The sequence below is a fragment of the Panthera uncia genome (genome assembly GCF_023721935.1).
Source record: "Panthera uncia isolate 11264 chromosome D3 unlocalized genomic scaffold, Puncia_PCG_1.0 HiC_scaffold_8, whole genome shotgun sequence".
In the NCBI taxonomy this organism is placed as follows: domain Eukaryota; kingdom Metazoa; phylum Chordata; class Mammalia; order Carnivora; family Felidae; genus Panthera; species Panthera uncia.
The window spans coordinates 49,302,090-49,322,626 of NW_026057586.1; the positions used below are offsets into that span (position 1 = coordinate 49,302,090).

At 36.9% G+C, this 20,537-nt stretch overlaps 1 protein-coding gene across 5 annotated transcripts in view; it reads left to right on the plus strand.

The window, feature by feature from the left end:
* The window catches only part of ESCO1 (establishment of sister chromatid cohesion N-acetyltransferase 1), a 75,917-nt gene that overhangs the window by 4,250 nt on the left and 51,130 nt on the right, over positions 1-20,537 (plus strand). For all 5 annotated transcript variants that reach the window (XR_007455295.1, XM_049619652.1, XM_049619656.1 and 2 more), the window contains exon 2: positions 17,917-18,034. The gene's annotated coding sequence lies outside the window, so the exon portion shown is untranslated. The remainder of the gene's footprint in view (positions 1-17,916; positions 18,035-20,537) is intronic.

Consider the following 20,537-nt stretch of genomic DNA (forward strand, 5'->3'; position numbering starts at 1 on the left):
TCTCCTTCTCCCCTCCCCACCCCCCGCCCTTGTGGGATTCTCTCTCACTCTCTGCCCCTGGCTCACTTGTGCTCTCTCTTCCCCCCAAAAGAGTCACATATATAGTTCCAGATATGTACTGCTTAAATAATTTTCCTCCAAGGTATTTGAGGTTAGGGAATATGCCTAGCTCTAGCATCTGTCACTGTACATATTTAAAATATAAAGTTTTAGGGGCGCCTGGGTGGCTCAGTCGGTTAGGCGTCCAACTTTGGCTGGGGTCATGATCTTGTGGTTGGTAAGTTTGAACCCCACTTGGGGCTCTGTGCTGACAGCTCAGAGCCTGGAGCCTGCTTTGGATTCTGTGTCTGCCTTTCCCTGCCCCTCTCCCACTTGCACTCTGTCACTTAAAAATAAATAAACATCAACAAAAATTTTTTTTAAATATATAAAGTTTTAGAATATTTTCACTCAGAAAATTCAGTTATTGAATAAAACAAATATTAGGAACTTTTAAGAAGATAATTTTGTTAACGTGAAAGTTCGAAGTTTATTTTGTTAAATCAGTTCAATTAATATTTGAAAGTTTGTTGTCACTAAGCGAAGTCACTAAGTGAGGCTTTTTTCAAAAACAAAAATAGATAATTTTCAAGACATTTAGGCTTACTTTAAATATTTGATGCATATTAAAATCCATATAATTTCATATTCACTTTTTGGTACAGCTTTATGGAGATGGTATATTAACAGAGTTGTACAATCATTGCCACTGTCTAATTTTACAATATTTTTATCATCCCCCCAAAATGCCTGTACTAGTATGTCACTCCTCATTTCCTTCCTAGCCCCTTACTACCACCAGTGTATCTGTTTTTATAGATTTGTCTGTTTTGGACATTTCATATAAATTGAATCATATAAACTACCTTCTTTTACTTAGCATAATGTTTTTAAGGTTAATCCATGTAGCTTGTATCAGTACTTTATAGCTAAATACAGTCTATTACATGTTATCAGTACTTTATAACTAAATACCATCTATTACATGTGTATACCACATTTTGTTTATCCATTCGTCAGTTGATGAACATTTAGATTGTGTCAATTTTTTGACTATTAAGAAAAATACTAAGAATGTTTGTGTACAAGTTATTGCATAGGTGTATTCAGATTCACTTTTGAGCTTTCCCAGTATATTTTACATCAATATAAACAGTATATAGTTTTTTACTTCACAGCTAATAAAGTGTGTTCACTTCTGATACGAAAGATTCAAAGATTGCGTAAACATATAAGTAAAATGTGAAAGTATTCATTCTTTGTGTACCCTTTCATCTCCCAACTTTTACTGCTGTTGATGTTTTAATGTGTATTGTGTTTTGTCTGTTAGTACAGTGGTACTTGACATTCATTTATCTCTTTCGTAGAAAATTATATGTAGCTATGTGGCTTTTATACCTGTTTTTTTTTTTTTTTATGTTTATTTACCTTTGAGAGAGAGTGAGAGAGAGTGTGCATATAGCAGAAAGACAGAGAGGGAGAGGATCCCAAGCAGGCTCTGCACCAGGCTCAACCCCACAAACTGTGAGATCATGACCTGAGCTGAAATCAAGAGTTGGATGTTTAACTGACTGAGTCACCCAGGTGCACTCCCCCACCCCTCCTTTTTTTAAAGTAAGTTCTATGTCCAGTGTGGGGCTTGAACTCACAACTCCAAGATCAAGAGTCACATGCTGTACTGTGCCCCACCCCCAACTTTTTAAAAAGTAAACTCTGTCCCCAACATAGAGCTCAAACTTAAGATCCTGAGATCAAGAGTCACATGCTCTTCTGACTGAGGTAGCCAGGCACCCCCATATCTAACTTTTTTAGAAGTTTAATTAATGTTGAGTTTTACTGAATCACTATTACCAGTCTATTGAGAAAATTACAGGAATTTTGCAATTTGTTTTTCTATCAAGATGACTAATTCTGAGAACAGTTTTTACAGTGGTATTTCTGCTTTTCTTCTTAAGATAGAGCTTACTTGATGATAGTGGGTCTCTTGTTGCTAAAATATTATTTATTGGGGAGTACTTCCTAATTCAAAAAAAATTTTTTTAAGTTTTATTTATTTTTGAGGGGGTGCAAGAGAGAGAGAGAGAGACAGACAGACAGACAGACAGAGGATCCAAAGCAGGCTCTGTGCTGACAGCAGAAAGCCTGATCTGGGGCTTGAACTGATGAACTGTGAGATCATGACCTGAGCTGAAGTCCAACGCTTAACTTAACCCACTGAGCCACCTGGGTGCCCTTGTTCTTCCTAAATTTTTGATTCCCAACCATATATGCCACTTATAATGAGTTGATGAACATGTTTCCCACATATTTTGGAGCCATTTTTGTAATAGATTTAGGCTTTCAATGTTTGGAAAAATTTATTAGGGACAATATCTTGTGTTATTGTGTGTGTTTTCTGTTGCATTCTCTGTTAATGGTCTTTTGTGGCTTCAGTTATGACACGTTATGTGTTTCTGGATAACAGTAATTGGCTTAAACTTTGTTATTTAATTTTTTTTAATGTTTATTTTTGAGAAAGAGAGACAGACAGAGCTTGAGCAGTGGAGGGGCAGAGAAAGAGGAAGACACAGAATCTGAAGCAGGCTCCAGGCCTGGAGCTGTCAGCAGTGAGCACAGAACCCGACGTGGGGCTCGAAACCCACAAACTGCAAGATCATGACCTGAGCTGAAGTCGGACGCTTAACCGACTGAGCCACCCAGGGGCCCTTAAACTTTGTTACTTAAAATGTTTTTTTCATCTCTATTTTTGGGGTGTGTTTAGAATGTAAGAAATACTTGGATTACCTTAAATAGTGGGTGAGTGAATTGACACACACAGAAATAAGAAAGAGAAGACTCCATTTATAGAGCTGGATTTTGTGGAAGAAAATAGGAATCACCAAACACTAGGCCTCGAATATAGTGCAGGACTCAAAGTTGCTGAGAATAGTGTAGCTCCAGCATTTGGCTTACCCAGCAGATACTGCTACTAGAGGAATTAAAATAAGGTAAGCCAGGGCCTTCTGGGTAGCTCAGTCATTTGAGCGTCTGATTCTTGATTTCAGCTCAGGTCGATCTCATGGTCGTGGGATTGAGTCCTGCATTGGGCTCTGTGCTGAGCATGGAGCCCAATTCTCTCTCTCTCCTCCACTGCCTCTCCCTGGCTTGTGCATGTGTGCGGGCGTGCGTGCACATGCTCTCTCTCTCTCTCTCTCTCAAATAAATAAACATTAAAATAAAGCCAGATGCTCAAACGGGTGATTTTGTCTCCCAGAGGACCTTTGTGATTGTCTGAAGAATATTTGATTTTCAGAACTGAGAGTGGAATTGAGAGGTGTACTGAGTTGGATTTTACAGTAATCTTTTGATGGAGTTAACTGCACTTCGACCTGGCTGGAAGTTTCCAGTGATGTTTGAAATACTAAGAGCAGATTAGGTAAAATAGTCCTAAGGCTGTGTAGAACAAAGCTGTTTTCATCTTATGAAGTGTTTTGTTTTTGTTTTTTTTTTTCCAGTGAAGGAGTTACATTGATGTGATAACTATTTTATTTGGCTGGTTGATGCCCTATAATAATAGAATTCTTAAAATTCAGTCATCTCTGTATCCTTCAATCAGTTTTACTTGGTACTAATAGACTGTGGCTATGCTCATGCTCTGTTAAAAATGCTAATTTAGGCTTGTTACGGGGCTCCTGGGTGGCTCAGTGGTTAAGCATCCAGCTTTGGCTCAGGTCATGATCTCACGGTTTGTGAGTTCGAGCCCCATGTCGGGCTCTGTGCTGACCGCTCAGAGCCTGGACCCTGCTTTGGATTCTGTGTCTCCCTCTCTATTTGCCCCTCCCCTGCTCATGCTCTGTCTCAAAAATAAATAAAACATTAAAAAATAATTTAGGCTTGTTACATCTTTTTTTGTGTATGAATTGTGTGTGTGTGGTGCATGTGCATGTGTGTGTATACTACTTTTGGTAGCAAAACAAATTTTTGTATTATTTTGGGTAACTTGTCTTTTGCTGCATTCTGGAACAAAAAATATATATATCAATTCTTTGAAAGCAGAGCTGTTTCCTTTGCCTGGAACACTTTTTAGCCTCAGGTGGGGATATGCTTAATGCATTTAAGAAATAATAGCAAGGGAGCCAACCTAACGGGAGCAGAGTGAGTAGGGACAAAACCGGGAAGTAGTTAATAGTTAACATCAGCCTTTGCTTTTACTCTGATTGAGATGAGAAGTCACTGAGGAGTTTTGAGCAGAGAAATAACAGCCTGACTTGAGTTTTAAAAGGATTATGTGGCTGTTCTGTGGAGAAGCTGAAGTGGGGAGGGAGGAGCAAAACTGAAGGCAGAGTTAGGAATTAGGAAGTTGTTGGTAAAAATCCAGGTGACAGATAAATGATGACCTGGACCTGGGTGGAAGTGGTAGAGATTTTAAGTGGTCACGTTATGGATGTGTTTTGAAGGTAGACAGGATTTGTTAATGACAAATTGCATAACCTTAAGAGAAGAATTGGGAATGACTGCACAAAGTTTTATGTTGGACACTTAAGGATGAACCTGCCATTTACTGAGATGAGAGTCCTTTGAAAACTTTAGATTTAGGAGGCAAGATTAGGAGTTCAGGTGTTAAAGTTTCAGATGTTTAGTAGCCAATAAAAAATCTCTCTGTGGGTAGTATTCCTATTAATTTAATTTTTTTGTACTTGAATTGTATTACATTCTCTTGCATTTCTAGACTTGAAAAAAATCTTCTCATTTTCTTTGACTTGTTGAGTCAGTTGGGGTAAATAATTTTCAGGATTTCCATTTTGGTGAGATTTTAAAATAGATTGTGCACTCTAAATTTAAAAAATGGCTAAAACCTTTATACGTCAATAGAGGAGACCTGTTGGATGCCAGGATACACTGACAGAAATGAAATAAGAGTGGAGAACTTTTTCAGAACTTTCAAAGTGAATCTTGTGTATTTTTAAGGTCAAATAGCACTAACAGCCTTACAGTGACAAATCTCATTCCATTCCTAACCTTTCCCTATCCCCTAATACCTTTCTCCAGAAGCTACCACTTTTATTCTTCTAGCTGTTACTCTTAGTATCTAACTCCATATTTTTGGTGGTATGCAATAACTGCTGTATTTTGATTTATCAATTTCAGATGTTACTTACTTTCTGCCTTCTTAGTTAAAAATTTAGCTCTGGGGCGCCTGGGTGGCTCAGTCGGTTAAGCGGCCGACTTCGGCTCAGGTCATGATCTCGCGGTCCGTGAGTTCGAGCCCCGCGTCGGGCTCTGTGCTGACAGCTCAGAGCCTGGAGCCTGTTTCAGACTCTGTATCTCCCTCTATCTGACCCTCCCCCGTTCATGCTTTGTCTCTGTCTCAAAAATAAATAAACGTTAAAAAAAAAAATTAAAAAATTTAGCTCTCCTGCTTCCTTCCCCATATCCCCTTAAAAGAGTTCTATTTCAGTTGTTGGTTAAGCCAGTAGTGAGTGTTGTTATAACTATGTAAATGTTTTACTGCTGAGCTGAGTATTCTGAAACTGTCTCTCTCCCCCCCCCCCCCCCCCCTTGGAGTTAATAATTGCCTTGCTTTTCTTTTGCCTAATATTTTAATGTGGTAGGGCAGGAGCGCCAGGGTGGCTCAGTCGTTTGAGTGTCTGACTTCAGCTCAGGTCATGATTTCATGGTTTGTGAGTTCAAGCCCCATCTTGGGCTTTGCGCTGACAACTTGGAGCTTGCTTCGGATTCTGTCTCCCTCTCTCTGCCCCTTCCCCACTTGCTTGCTCTCTCTCAAAAACAAATAAACGTTAAAAAAAAAAAAAAAAAGGTGCTTGCACAGTTTCCCCCCCAAATGTCACATGCCTGACAGTCAGATTTTTCATACTCAAAATCCACTCCCTTTCCTGTGTGCACTCCCACTAGCCTCAAGGTTCCTTTTGGGATTCTTCAGCCATCTGTTTCATTATAGACTGGTTGCTCTTTTGACCTATTCTCCAAGGTGTTTGTATAATAGATACTGCTACCAGCAATATTTTACCTCACATTCTTTTTTTTTTTTTTTTATTTTTTAAGTTTATTTATTTTGAGAGCATGCACACATGTGAATGGGGAAGGGGTGGAGAGAGAGATAATGAATGAATGAATCCCAAACAGGCTCCATGCTGTCCGAGCAGAGCCAGATGCTGGGCTTGATCCCACAAACCAGGAGATCATGATCTGAGCTGAAATCAAGAGACAGTCGCTTAACTGATTGAGCTACCCAGGTGCCCTTTTACCTCACATTCTTACCAATACTTTGTCTTCTTAAACTTTGAAATTTTAGCCATTGTGGTGTTTGTTCATTGCCCTATTGGGTTTCTCTCCTCTTCTCCCCCCTTCCTTCCTCCTCCTCCTTTTTGTGATGAACTTGTTTAAATTTCTTGTCCTTTTTTCCTTCAGTTGGCCATTTAATTGATTTGTAGGATTTTAGAAAATATCATCTTTGTGTACTAATACTTTGTAAGTTTCACCTTTCACATTTTGTGTCTGTATTCAATTTGGCATTGACTTTAGTATATGGTACAAAGTAGGAAACCAGTTTTCCTCCCCACCCCCCCCACCCCCTGCCCACTGTCTCAGCACTGTTTCTTTAAAAAATCTATTTTCCCAGCTGTAGTACTATTTGTCTTAAAGCAGTTGACCGGGGCTCCAGGGTGGCTCAGTCAGTGGAGTGTCTGACTTCAGCTCAGGTCATGATCTCATGGTTTGTGGGTTCGAGCCCCATGTCAGGCTCTGTGCTGACAGCTCAGAGCCTGGAGCCTGCTTCGGATTCTGTGTCTCCCTCTTTCTCTGTCTCTCTGTCTCTCTCTCAAAAATTAAAAAAAAAAAAAAAATTAAAAAAAAGCTGTTGACCATACATTCATGAGTCTGATTGTGGGCACTCTGCTTTGTGTCATTAGTCTGTTCCATTGTTCTATTTGTCTTTCAATATAACACATTACTATGGCTTTATTAATTTTTAATGTTTATTCCTTTTTTGAGAGAGATGGAGAGTGTGAGTGGGGGAGGGGTAGAGAGAGAGAGAGAGAGAGAGACACACACACACACACACACACACACACACACACACACACACAGAATCCGAAGCAGGCTCCAGACTCTGAGCCATCAGCACAGAGCCTGACGCGGGGCTCGAACCCATAAACTATGAGATCATAACCTGAGCCAAAGTTGGATGTCCAACCTACTGAGCCACCCAGGCACCCTGATTTTATTAATTGTTGATGTCTGGTAGGGTAAGTTCACATATCTTGTGGTTTTTTAAAAGTATGTTTTCTTATGCTTTATGTAGAATAGATTTTCTTTCTTTTTTTTTTTTTGTGATGTTTTTATTTTGAGAGAGAGAGAAAACGGAGGCAGGGCAGAGAGAGAGAGAGGGACAGAGGATCTGAAACAGGCTTGGCGCTGACAGCAGGGAACCTGACATGGGGCTCGAACTCATGAACCATGAGATCACGACCTGAGCAGAAGTTGGACACTCAACTGACTGAGCCATCCAGGTGCCTCATTTCTTTTTCTTTTCTTTTTTTTTTTTTTTTAAAGTTTATTTTTCAGAAAGAATGAGAGAGAGAGAGAGAGAGCGCATGTGCACATGGGGGAGGAGTATAGAGAGGGAGAGAGAGAATCCCAAACAGGCTTTTAAATATTTATTTATTTTGACAGAGGGATAGAACGAGTAGAATAGGGGAGAGAGGAAGAGAGAGAATCCCAAGCAGGCTCCATGCTGTCAGAGTGGAGCTCCACACAGGGCTCAATCTCACAAACTGTAAGATCATCGTCTGAGCCAAAATCAAGAGTTGATCACTTAACGGACTGAGTCACCCAGGCGCCCCTTGAGGCAACTATTCTTGAGGCATTTTGCAGTTTTCAAGATTCTAATGCCAGTAGATAACAGGCTGTTCAGCTCTAAGATACCATTTTTTTTGTGGTCAAATCCATCATCTGTAGGTTGACAAATAATTACTGTTTGATAACTGGGGTGCAGAAATGATTTGGAGCGTTTATTATAGTGGAGGACATACATTATATAAGCATACTTCCTATATAACTGATAAATCCTGTATTAGAGGTATAATAAATATTTGTGCATTGAGTAAAGTGCTTGTTGGGAACATAAAAAAGAAGGCACTGTTCCTCCCTGGAGGAACTGACTTTTGTTCTTGAGTACATGATATTTACATATCTGGTGTGAGTTTTGTTTGTTTTAAATTATTTTTTTATGGGGGTGCCTGGCTGGCTTAGTTGGTTGAGCATGCAACTCCTGATCTTAGGGTTGTAAGTTCAGACCCCATGTTGGGCATAGAACTTACTTAAAAAAAAGTAAGTTAATTTTTTATGTACTGTATTTAATATGAAAATGCTTCCACTTGTTAGGTATTGATTTTGCTATTTTGTGAAGAGAAAAACTTGTTATTTATCAGTAAGTTATATTTAAAAGCCAATTAGTACTATATCAGATTTAATTGTAACTTTCAAAAGAACTTTTTTTAAAAGTTTTTTTAATGTTTTTTTATTTATGAGAGAGAGAGAGAACACGAGCAGGGGAGGGGCAGAGAGAGGGAGACAAAGAATCTGAAGCAGTCTCCAGGCTCTGAGGTGTCAGCACAGAGCCCGACGTGGGGCTTGAACCCACCAGCCGTGAGATCATGACCTGAGCTGAAGTTGGATGCTTAACCGACTGAGCTACCCAGGCGCCCCAATATTTGTAGCTTCTTAAAAAGATCTCCAACCCTGAAAGCCTCATAAATTTTTTTTTTTTTTTTTTGCCAAATGGGTTTTTAAATGTGCATTTAGTATAACGCACAGTTTAAGATAATAAAGTTTGATAAGTTTGGGCATATGAACACTGTGGAGCTAACACTCCAAGATAAAGGACATTTCCATCACCCCCAAAAGGTCTCTTGGAATGTATTCAGGTATGTTCCTGACTCCCGGTAATCACTGTTGTGTTTTCTGTTATTATAGATGAGTTTTGCCTCTTCTAGAACCGCATATAAGTGGGATTATGCAGTGTTTGACTTCCTTCCCTTAACATAATGATTTTTAAAAATTTCGTTCATGTTGCATAAACAACATGCTTATGTTTGTTTTTTTCTCCTAAGTATTCCATTGCATGAAAATACCACAGTTTATTTTTATATACTAGTAATTGATGCAGGGAGTTGCATCCACATTTTGGCTATTATGTGTAAAACTAATAGAAACATTTTTATATAGGTCTTTTTGTGGTCATATGCTTTTATTGTTTTTTCATATGTTTTTATTTTGGGTGGTAAATATTTAGGACTGGAATTTGTACATGAAATTTAACTTTATAAGAAAGTACCAAATTTCCTAAGTGTTTATTTTATTTCATCCCAGCAGCATGTTCTTAGAGTTCATATATTCCACAACCTCACAAATACTGGATTTTGTCAGTCTTTTAAATTTTAGCCATTTTAATGTGTTTGTGGTGGTGTCTCATTGTGTTTTTAATTTGCATTTTCCTGATGACTGATGTAAAATACTTTGTGAGATCCTTATTGGCCATTTGTAAATTATCTTTGTGAGGTATATATTCAATTCTTTTGCACATTTTAAAATTTGGTGGTTTGTCTAAATGTGTCTATTTCTAGACTTTTTGTTCCATTGATTTGCCTTTTTTCACATTTTACACTCTTTATTATAGCTTTCATCTCTGTCATTTTCTCCCCCCTCCCCCTTTTTAAATTTAAATTTTAGTTAACATACAGTGCAGTATTGGTTTCAGGAGTAGAACTCAGTGATTCATTACTTACATACAACACCCAGTGCTCATCACAACAAGTGCCCTTCTTAGTACCCATCACCCATCTCACCCCTCTCCCATCAACCTATAGTTTTTTCTCTATCATTAGGAGTCTCTTGTGGTTTGTTTCCCTCTCTTCTCTCCGCACCTTCCCACATGTTCATCTGTTTTGTTTCTTAAATTCCACGTAAGAGTGAAATCATTGGGTATTTGTCTTTCTCTGATTGACTATGTTCTAGCTCCATCCACGTTGTTGCAAATGGCAGGGTTTCTTTTTGACGACTGAGTAATATTCTGTTGTATATATACACCACATCTATCCATTTATCAGTCAGTGGACATTTGGGCTCTCTCCACAGTTTGGCTATTGTTGGTAATGCTGCTATAAACACTGGGGTGCATGTACCCCTTCAAATCTGTATTTTTAAATCTTTTGGGGAAATACCTAACAGTGCAGTTGTTGGATCACAGGATAGTTCTTTTTAGTTTCTTTTTTTTCTTTTTAATTTTTTTAAAAGTTTGTTTATTCATTTTGAGAGAGACAGAGAGCAAGCGGGGGTGGGGGGCAGAAAGAGAGAGGGAGAGAGAGAGAATCTGAAGCAGGCTCCCAGCCATCAGCACAGAGCCCAACTCAGGGCTTGAAACCATGAAATGCGAGGTCATGACCTGAGCTGAAACCAAGAGTCAGTCGCTCAACCGACTGAGCCACCCAGGCGCCGCTATTTTTGGTTTCTTGAAGAACCTCCATAGTGTTCTCCAGAGTGGCTGTACCAGTTTGTATTCCCAGCAGTGCAAGAGGGTTTCCCTTTGCATCCTGTCAACACCTGTTGTTTGTTGTGTTGTTAATTTTAGCAATTGTGACAGGTATCAATCAGGTGGTATCTCATTGTGGTTTTGGTTTGTATTTACTTAGTGATGATTGATGTTGAGTATCTTTTCCTATGTCTGTTAGCCATCTGGATGTCTTCTTTGGAAAAGTGTGTGTTCATGTCTTCTGCCCATTTCTTAACTGGGTTATTTGCTTTTTGGGTATTGAGTGTGATTATATTATAGTAAATTTTATTATATAAGATGTAGGTTTTTTTGTTAGAAACTTTTTACAAGATTGAAGAATTTTGTTGGGGTCAAGATAAATCAAGTTCTAGCTTTTTTTGATTTTATTCTAGAACCCTTAAATTTGTTAGTATTTCTGTTTGTCTTTAACCTTTTGATGATTTAGGGAAAATTTTGATCTATTCATGAATGGATGGATGCTATTGCCCCTATTTATTTAACCTTCTGTTTTTTATGACTATAGTCATAGAAATGATCATGACTTCTTCAATACTAGGCACAAATCCAAGATGGTGACTGTAAGTCAAGGACAATCAGATTTTTTTTTTTTCCTCCTGTGAAAATTCCACTTCTTCCAAGTGCATCTTACAGTTTGTGTTACATAGGTATAATATAATGCCTTCTCTGTGTTCTGCCAGTTCTAAAGGATATAGAAATTGTAATTGGATGGTTTGTTAATAACAAGCATGAACTTCTCAAGATAGAAACACAGGTCTCTGTGATTAGCAAAGCCCCCTTTGCCCCTTTTAGTGTTCATGGAGAAACCCAGGAAAAATGAAAAACTGGAAGCCTTGGATTGATATTTAATTCCTTCCTTTAGAAGCTACTCCACAGGGAGCAGCTAGTTTACAGAGACTTTGCTACTGAAGAATGAGAGACATGGTAGTAGAAGGATGTAAATAGCTACTTCTTAAAGTTAGTGTTGTTCTTCTCTCTATGGATTTTGGACCACTATACAGGCTTGAGAAGTTTGGGCAAAATGGACAAATTCCTAGAAAGAAACTGAGTCAAGAATATAACTCCGATACAAAAACTAGACAAGGACATCACAAGTAAAAGAAACTACAGATCAATATTTCTTATTACACAAAAAATCCTCAACTACATACATACATACTGAATCAAAGAGCATATAAAAAGAATTATGCACCATGATGAAGTGGGATTTATCCCAGCAGTACAAAGTTGGCTCAGCATATGAGAAAGTAATACACTAGGTTAAAAGAATAAAGGGGGAAAAACTCACATGATCACCTTAGCAGATGTAGAGAAAGCATTTAACAAAATCCAACACCCTTCATGATTAAAAACACTCAACAAATGAAGACTAGAAAAGCATCTGTGAAAAGCCTGTCTCTAACATTATACTTGATGGTGAAAGACTGAAGGTTTTACTCTTAAGTTCAGAAATAAGACAAGAATGTTTGCTTTTGCCACCTTTATTCAACATTGTGCCGGAGGTTCTAGCCAGGGCAGTTAGGCAAGAAAAAGAAATAAAGACATCCAGATTGGAAAGGAATAAAATAATTTTTGTTTGCAGATGACATGACCTTAGATATAGAAAATTCTAAGGAATCCACAAAAAAAGCCCAAAGCTTGTTAGTACTAATATATGAATTCAACAAGGTTATATGTTACAAGATCATTGTACAAAAATCAGTTGTATTTAATTCTAGACATGAACCATCTAAAAAGGAAATTAAGAAAAAAATTCCTTTTATAATATAATCAAAAGGAATAAAGTACTTAGGAATAGATTTAACAAAAGTATAAGACTTGTGCACTGAAAATTCTAAAACATATTTTGAAAAATTAAGGATGACTTAAATAAGTGAAAAACTATCTGTGTTCAAGAATTAGAAGACTTCATATTAAGATGATAGTATTCCTCAAAATGATCTACAGATTCAGTGCAATCCCTGTCAAAATCCTAGCGACATTTTTGCAGAAATTGCTAAAATTAGTATCGTATAGCCAAAACAATCTTGAAAAAGAAAAAGCAAAGCTGAGAGACTCACACTTCCTCATTTAAAAACTTAACTACAAAAGGACCCAAGAGTATACGATGAGGGAAATGACAATCTCCAATAAATGCTGATGGGAAAACTGGATAGCCACATACAAAAGAATGAAACTGGACCTCTATCTTAAATTATACACAAAAATTAACTCAAAATGGATTAAGGACTTGAGTGTAGGACCTGAAACCGTGAAACTCCTGAACATAGGTGGTGAGCTTTTTGACATAAGTCTTGGTGATGATGTTGTTAATCTACACTGATAGCAAAAGCAACAAAAGCAAAAATAAACAAGTGGGACTACATCATACTAAGAACAGCTTCTGCATTGGCAAAAGAAACCATGAGCAAAATGAAAAGGCAGCCTACTGAATGGAAGAAAATATTGGCAAATTATGTGTCTGATAAGTGTTTAATATCCAAAATATATAAACAATCCAATTAAAAATGGGCAGAAGTTCTGAATAGACATTTTTTCAGAGAAGACATGGCCAATAGGTACATGGGAAGATACTCAACATTGCTAATCCCCAGGAAAGTGCAAATCAAAACCACAGTGAAATATCACCTTACACCTGTTAGAATGATTATTATCAAAAAGACAAGAAATAACAAATGTTGACAAGGATGTGGAGAAAAGGAAACCCTTGTTCAGTGAGGATGGGTACAGCCAGCATTGAAAACAGTGTGGAGGTTCTTTAAAAAATAAAAAATAGAACCCAGCAATGCTTTGGGTGTTTATCTGGAGAAAACAAAAACAAAATTTCAAAAAGATATATGCACCCATGTTCATTGTGGCATTACTTACAATAGCCAAGATAAGGAAACAATATGTCCATCGATAAATGAATGGATGAAGAAAATGTATATATACAATATCCTGTATACACAATGTATATACAGTGTATATACAGTGGTTTTTACTCAGCCATAAAAAAATGAAATCTTAACCATTTGTGACAACATGGATGGACCTTGAGGGCATTATGCTAAGTGAAATAAGTTAGAGGAAGGCAAATACTACATAATCTGACTGAAATGCGGAATCTACAAACAAAAATAAAAAACTAAGCTCATAGATACAGAATGGATTGGTGGTTGCCAGAGGTGGGGGAGTGGGTGAAATGGGTAAAGGGGAAGAGGATTAAAAAGTACAAACTTCCGGTTATAAAATAAGTAAGTCATGGCCATGTAATATACAGCATGGTGACTATAGCTGATAATGTACATTTGGAAATTGCGAAGAGAGTAGATCTTAAAAATCTTCATAAGAAAAAAAGATTTTAGTAACTATGGTGACACATTAACTAGGCTTATTGTGGTGATCATGTAGTAATGTATACAAATAATGCATTGTTTTGTTATATACCTGAAACTAACACAATAGGTCGGTTATATCTCAACTGGAAAAAATTTACTTCAGAGCTACAGTAACTAAGACTTTGTGGTACTGACATAACCTCATATAGATCAGTGAACGGAATAGAGAGTCCAGAATTAAACCCATATGATTATGGGCAATTGATTTTTGATAGAATTACCAAGACAATTCAGTAGGTAAAGAATGGTCTTTAACAAATGGTGCTGTGACAGTTGGATGTTCACCTGCAAAGAATGAAGGTTTTACTCCTACCTTGTACCATATATAAAATTAACTCAAGATGGAATGGAGATGTAAATGTAAGGTAAAACTGTAAAACTCATAGAAGAAAACAGATCTAAATCTTATGGTTTTGGATTAGGTAGTGGTTTCTTAGATATGACACATAATCACAACCAAAGAAAAATAGATTCGTTGGACATAATCTTAAAGACTTGTGCATCAAAGGACTCTATCAAGAAAATGAAAAGATAAATGACAGAATTGGAGAAAATATCTGTAAGCCATGCATCTGCTAAGTCTCATATCCAGATAAAGAACTGTTACAACTCAATAATAAAAAGAAAAATGACCTAATTTAAAAAATGAGGAGGGGTGCCTGGGTGGCTCAGTTGGTTAAGTGTCCAACTTCGGCTCAGGTCATGTTCTCTGGGTCGTGGGTTTGAGCCCCATGTTGGCTTCAGTGCTGACAGCTTAGAGCCTAGAGCCTGCTTCAGACTCTGTGTCTTCTTCTCTCTCTGCCCTTCCCCAACTTGCGCTCCATCTCTGTCTGTCTCTCAAAAATAAGTAAAAACATTAAAAAAATAAAAATTAAAAAAAATAAAAAATGAGGAAAGGATTTGAATATACATTTCTCCAGAAAAGAAATACAAATGGCCAATAAAACTCATAGGTCATGAAGAGACCTATGAGGTCATGAAGAGATTCTCACCTGATTAGTCATTAGGAAGATGCAAATCAAAAGTACAATGCGATCACCACTTCACACCTAAAAGGATGACTAAAGTTAAAAAAGATGGTAATAAATGCTGACAAGGATGTGGAGAAATTTGAACCCTCATTCTTGGCTGCTGGAGATGTAAAATGATACAGCTGATTTGGACAACAATCTCTAAAGTTAAATACAAAGTTACCATATGGTCCATAAGTCATACTTCTTGGTATATAACCAAGAAACCTATGTTCACACAAAAACTCATTAGAATTGTTCATAGCATTTTTCATGATAGCCAAAAAGTAGGAACAGTCTGTCAAACATTCATCAACTGATACTAAACAAAATGGTATATTCGTGCTACAGAATAGTATTCAGCCATAAAAAAACAAACAAACCAGGCATTACTGATACATGCTATAATGTTATTTGAACTTTGAAAACATGTTAAGTGAAAGAAGCCAGTCACAAGATGCCACATGTTTTGTGATTCCATTTATATGAAACATTTAGAATAGTTAGATCCAGAGACACAGTAGATTTGTAGTTGCCAGGGGCTGGAAGAAGAGGAGAATGGTGAATGACTTTTAATGAGCCATGATTTTTTTGAAGTCATGAATATATTCTGGAATTCGATACTGGCAATTCTTACACATTCTGAATATACTAAAACCTACAGGGTCGCCTGGGTGGGTCACTTGGATGAGCATCTGACCCTTGATTTTGGCTCAGGTCATAATCCCTGGGTTGTGGGATTGAGCCCTGTGTATTGGGCTCTGCGCTGAATGTGGAGCTTGCTTAAGATTTTCTCTCTCTTTCTCTTTCTGCAACTGTCCCCTGCTTGTACTCAACGTGCTTTCTTTAACAAACCAACACAACTCCTCCCCCCCCCCCGCCCCCACTAAATTGTACACTATAAAGAGGTGAATTTTATGGAAAGGAATTCTATCTCAATTCTGAAAAGTTTAAAAAAAAATGATTTTAGAGTTAAAATATATTGGATGATATACAATCCAAATATTTTTTCTTCTCTATTTAAAAATTAAATTTTTTTATTAGAATGCACACATGCTCACACATGGGAGCTGGGGAGGGGCAGAGAGAGAGGAAGAGAAAGAATCTTAAGCAGGCTCCATTCCCAGCATGGAGCCTGACATGGGGCTTGATCTCTTAACCCTGAGACCATGATCTGAGCCGAAATCAAAGATGCTTAACCAACTGAGCTGTCTAGGCGCCCCTTACACATTTTAATATAATCAAATGTCTTATTTTACTTACTTCAAGTTTATGTATTTATTTTGAGAGAGAGTGCACACAGCAGAGAGGGGCAGAGAGGAGAGACAGAATCCCAAGCAGGCTCTCCCCATCTGCACAGAGCCCAGTGTGGGGCTTGAACTCCCATTCTGCAAGATCATGATCTGAGTTGAGATCAAGAGTTGGATGCTTAACCAGCTGAGCCACCAGGCACCCTCATAATCATATATTAATGATTAAAACTTGAGTACATTTTATTATAAAGTACTTGTGGGAAATCGGATGTACTCTTAAAATTCTCAGTTACTTTGTATCATGTCTTGTAAAATTGCTGTAGTAAAATATAAATGTTATTTTCGGTTTTTTGAAGTGGTCATTTTATATAAAGTTTAATTATTTTTGTTTTACTTCGATATTGGTTTCATTAGGATTATATTAATAAGCTAGCTCTGCGTTGCAGGAGTAGTATTATCAATTTGTTAACAGATGAGAGGGTACATTTCAGTTCTTGATGCAAGATTTTATTTAGGGGTTAAAAAGAAAGGGGGATTTATTAAGTTGTATGATGCTAGATTAGTGATGATTTAGCACGAAAGGGAAACTAAAATTGAAGTGGTCCTTAGAACACTAAATGAGTGATTGACAGTTACTGTAGAGTTGTAGATCAGTTTATCCCTTTTCTAAGGCAGGTCCCAACTGTCAAATGTATTAAAGTATTTAGAATTTGGGAGGAAGAGATGTTAAAGGAGATAATTCATCATTTTAAAAATTATAATTCTTAGTGCTAAAATAATGAATATGAGCTTTATTTTTTTTTTGTTATTATTATACTTCTGGGGTTTAATCTTTGGTAAGTTTGGAGCTTCTCAGAAAATAAAAATTAACTACGATATGTGTTAGCTATTCCTGTATAAGAAATTGTTCTAGGAAACCAATTTGATGATAAATTATATTTTAAAAAAAAGGATAAGAGAAAGAAACTGCTCTAGAACTCAATGGCTTAATTATTCTTGAGTTAATTCTTGTTAATATTTAGTTAATTAATAGTTAATTATTCTTGATCACATATCTGTAGAGCAGCTATGGGTTAGGTGACTTAGGTTAGGCTTGCCTGGGCAGCTTTGGGTGTGGGTGGTCTTTATATCTCACTGTGGGTTGGGCTTAGCACCTCATGTGGAGTTAGGCTCACTTCTCCTCTTTGTGTTTATTCTGGGGTCTAGGCTGAAGGGTTGCCTTCATCTACCCTGTGAAACTCTTCTCATGGTGATGGCAGAGGTGCAAGAGGGAAAGCCCTGCTGCACAAAGAAATTTCAAACCACTGTTTGCATCATTTCCGCTAATGTTTCATCAGTCAAAGCAAGTTAGATGGCTAAGGCTATGGGTGCAGGGAAGTATACTCTGCTCACCATGAGGCCAAAGGAAGGCATGTGGCCAGGCTCACCATCAGTTGGGAAGGAAAATATTCTCCTTCTATGGAGCGAAGGTTTGGAGACAGTGATTATATTTGAAGATAAACCTAATCTATTATATCTAATCTATTAAAAATGAGATATGTGATGCTTTGCATTGTCATTAGGCAGTTGTTTTATCTAGCTTAGTCTTAAGTTGTTTTAACAGATCAGTTAGTAGACAATAGTATTTTTTTTATTCTCATGTGTTTTAATAGATTGTTTTATTTTAGTTATAGGATTTTTTTAAGATTAATTCCCAAACACAAGAAGTTATCAGAAGCATCATTCATTGGAAATATCATCATTCAATTTAAAGAAACAGTGATATGTGATTTCTGTCTCAATAAGGTAAGTGGCTTATACTTTCATAAATTAGTGCCTTCCAATATGAATTAGTGTGCCAAATATACTTTCTATTTTCAAAGAAATATAACTTATATTTTAATTTTTTGACTCGGTTGTACGTCTACATAGAAAACATTTGAGTAGGTGTATAGTGAAAAGTAAGCTTTTTTACACTTCTGACACTTGGTTTTGTAGTTTTCTTTCCCAGAAAGCTTTACTATTATATTTATTATTATATAATATTAATATTATTAATAATTATTAATAATATATAATAATTAATAATATATAATATTATTTCCATACCTATTATATACATAAATAAGCATATGTTTCTATACATTTCCTTTCTCCTACTCTTCTAAAAAGCAGCTATTTTTACCCTGTTCAACATCTTGCTTTTTTTGGTTTAACAGTGTTTTTTGATTGTAGGTGTAGATCCATATCAGTTACTTACAGCACTGTTTTTTGGACAACTTTATTATAGTTTATATACAGTAAATTTCACTCTCAACCTGTACAATTTGGTGGATTTTGACAGATGTACACACTGTTAGAACCACCATTACAGTCAAGACACAGAAAATTTCTGTCACTTCCAAAAGTCTGTTTCTCCCTCTATCCCTGATCCTTGGCAGTGACTCATTTACATTCTATTACTGTAGATTACAGTTGACCCTTGAACAACATGACTGGTTCCACTTATATGCGGATTTTTTTCAGTAAATACATTGAAAAATTTTTTTGAGATTTGTGGCACTTCAAAAAAACCCAGATGAACTATGTAGCCTAGAAATATTGAAAACATTAACAAAAAGGAGTCTCGTGAATGCATAAAATATATGTAAGTTATTTTATTATTTACTATCATAAAATATTAATATGTTATAAAAAGTTAAAATTTATTAAAACGTGCACGCACACAGACATACATTGTATCATTTGCTGTCAAAAGAAATGTAAACAAACAGAGATGCAGTATTAAATCATAACTGCATAAATACTGTATTACTGTAATAATTTCGTAGGCACCTCATGTTCCTGTTGTGGTGAGCTCAAGTGTTTGAGTCTGCTTTAAACATCGTGTGATGCTAATCATCTCTGTGTGATTAGTCTCTCCAATAAGTTACATATTACAGTAAAAAATGATCTCGATGGTTCTTGCATATTTTTCATCGTGTTTAGTGCAATACGGTAAACTTTGAATAACACCATGGGACCCATACAGAGTGCTACTAGTGATGCTGGAAGTGCTCCCAAGATGCAAGGAGAAGTCATGACATTATAAGAAAAAATTGAATTGTTTGATGAGTACCATTGATTTGAGGCCTGCAGCTACAGTTGCCCTTCAGTTCAAGATAAATGAATTTAGTGTAAGGACCATTGTAGGAAAAGAAAAGGAAATTCGTGAAGCTGTTGCTGTAGTTATGCCAGAAGGCATAAAACCTTGTACTTTTTGAAATAACCTTTTTATCTTGTATTGAAAATGAAGCTTTTATGTGGGTGCAGGATTGCTATAAGAAAGGCATACCTATAGACTCTATCTAATATGATCTGAGAAAACGCAAAGTCATTATATGACAACTTAAAGCAAAAGGAAGGTGAAGATTCTAAAGCTGGAGAATTTAATGCCAGCAAAGGATGGCTTAATAATTTTTGAAAGAGGTTTGATTTTTAAAATGTCAAGACAATGGGAGAAGCTGCTTCTGCCAACCAGGAGGCAGCAGGTAAGTTATCAGATGCCATTAAGAAAATCACAGAGGAGAAAGGGTATCTGCCTGAACAGGTTTTTTAATGCAGACAAAAATGTCTTATTCTGGAAAAGAAAAATACCAACAAAGGACATTTATTACTAAGGAAGAGAAATGAGCTTCAGGATTTAAGGCAGGAAGGGATAGGCTAACTCGTTTGTTTTGTGCAAATGCAATTTGGTTTATGATCAGGGCTATCCTTACCTATAAAGCTGTTAATCTCCAAATCTTGAAGGGAAAAGAGAAACACTAGCTGCTGGACTTTTTTTTTTTTTTTTTTTTAAGTGATCTCTACATCCAACCTGAGGCTCAAACTCACAGCCCAAGATCAAGAGTCTCGTGCTCTGCTGACTGAGCCAGCTAGGTGCCCCAGACTTTTGGTTTACAACAAAAAGGTCTGCCTGGATAATGAGAACCCTTTTTCTGGTTTGGTTCCATCAATACTTTGTCCCTTAAGTCAGGAAGTACCTTGATAGTAAGATACTGCTCTTTAAAGTTCTTTTGATCTTAGACAGTGTGCCTGGACACCCAAAACCTCCTGAGTTCAACACCAGAGGCATCAAAGTGGTCTGCTTGTCCCTAAACACAACATCTCTGATTCAGCCTCTAGATCAGCCTCTAGGACCTTTAAGGCTCATCACACATGATACTGTATATAGAGAATATTTAATGCTGTGGAAAAGAACCCTAATAGAACATCATGAAAGTCTGGAAGGATCACATCATTGAAGATGCCATTGTTGTTTATAGAAAAA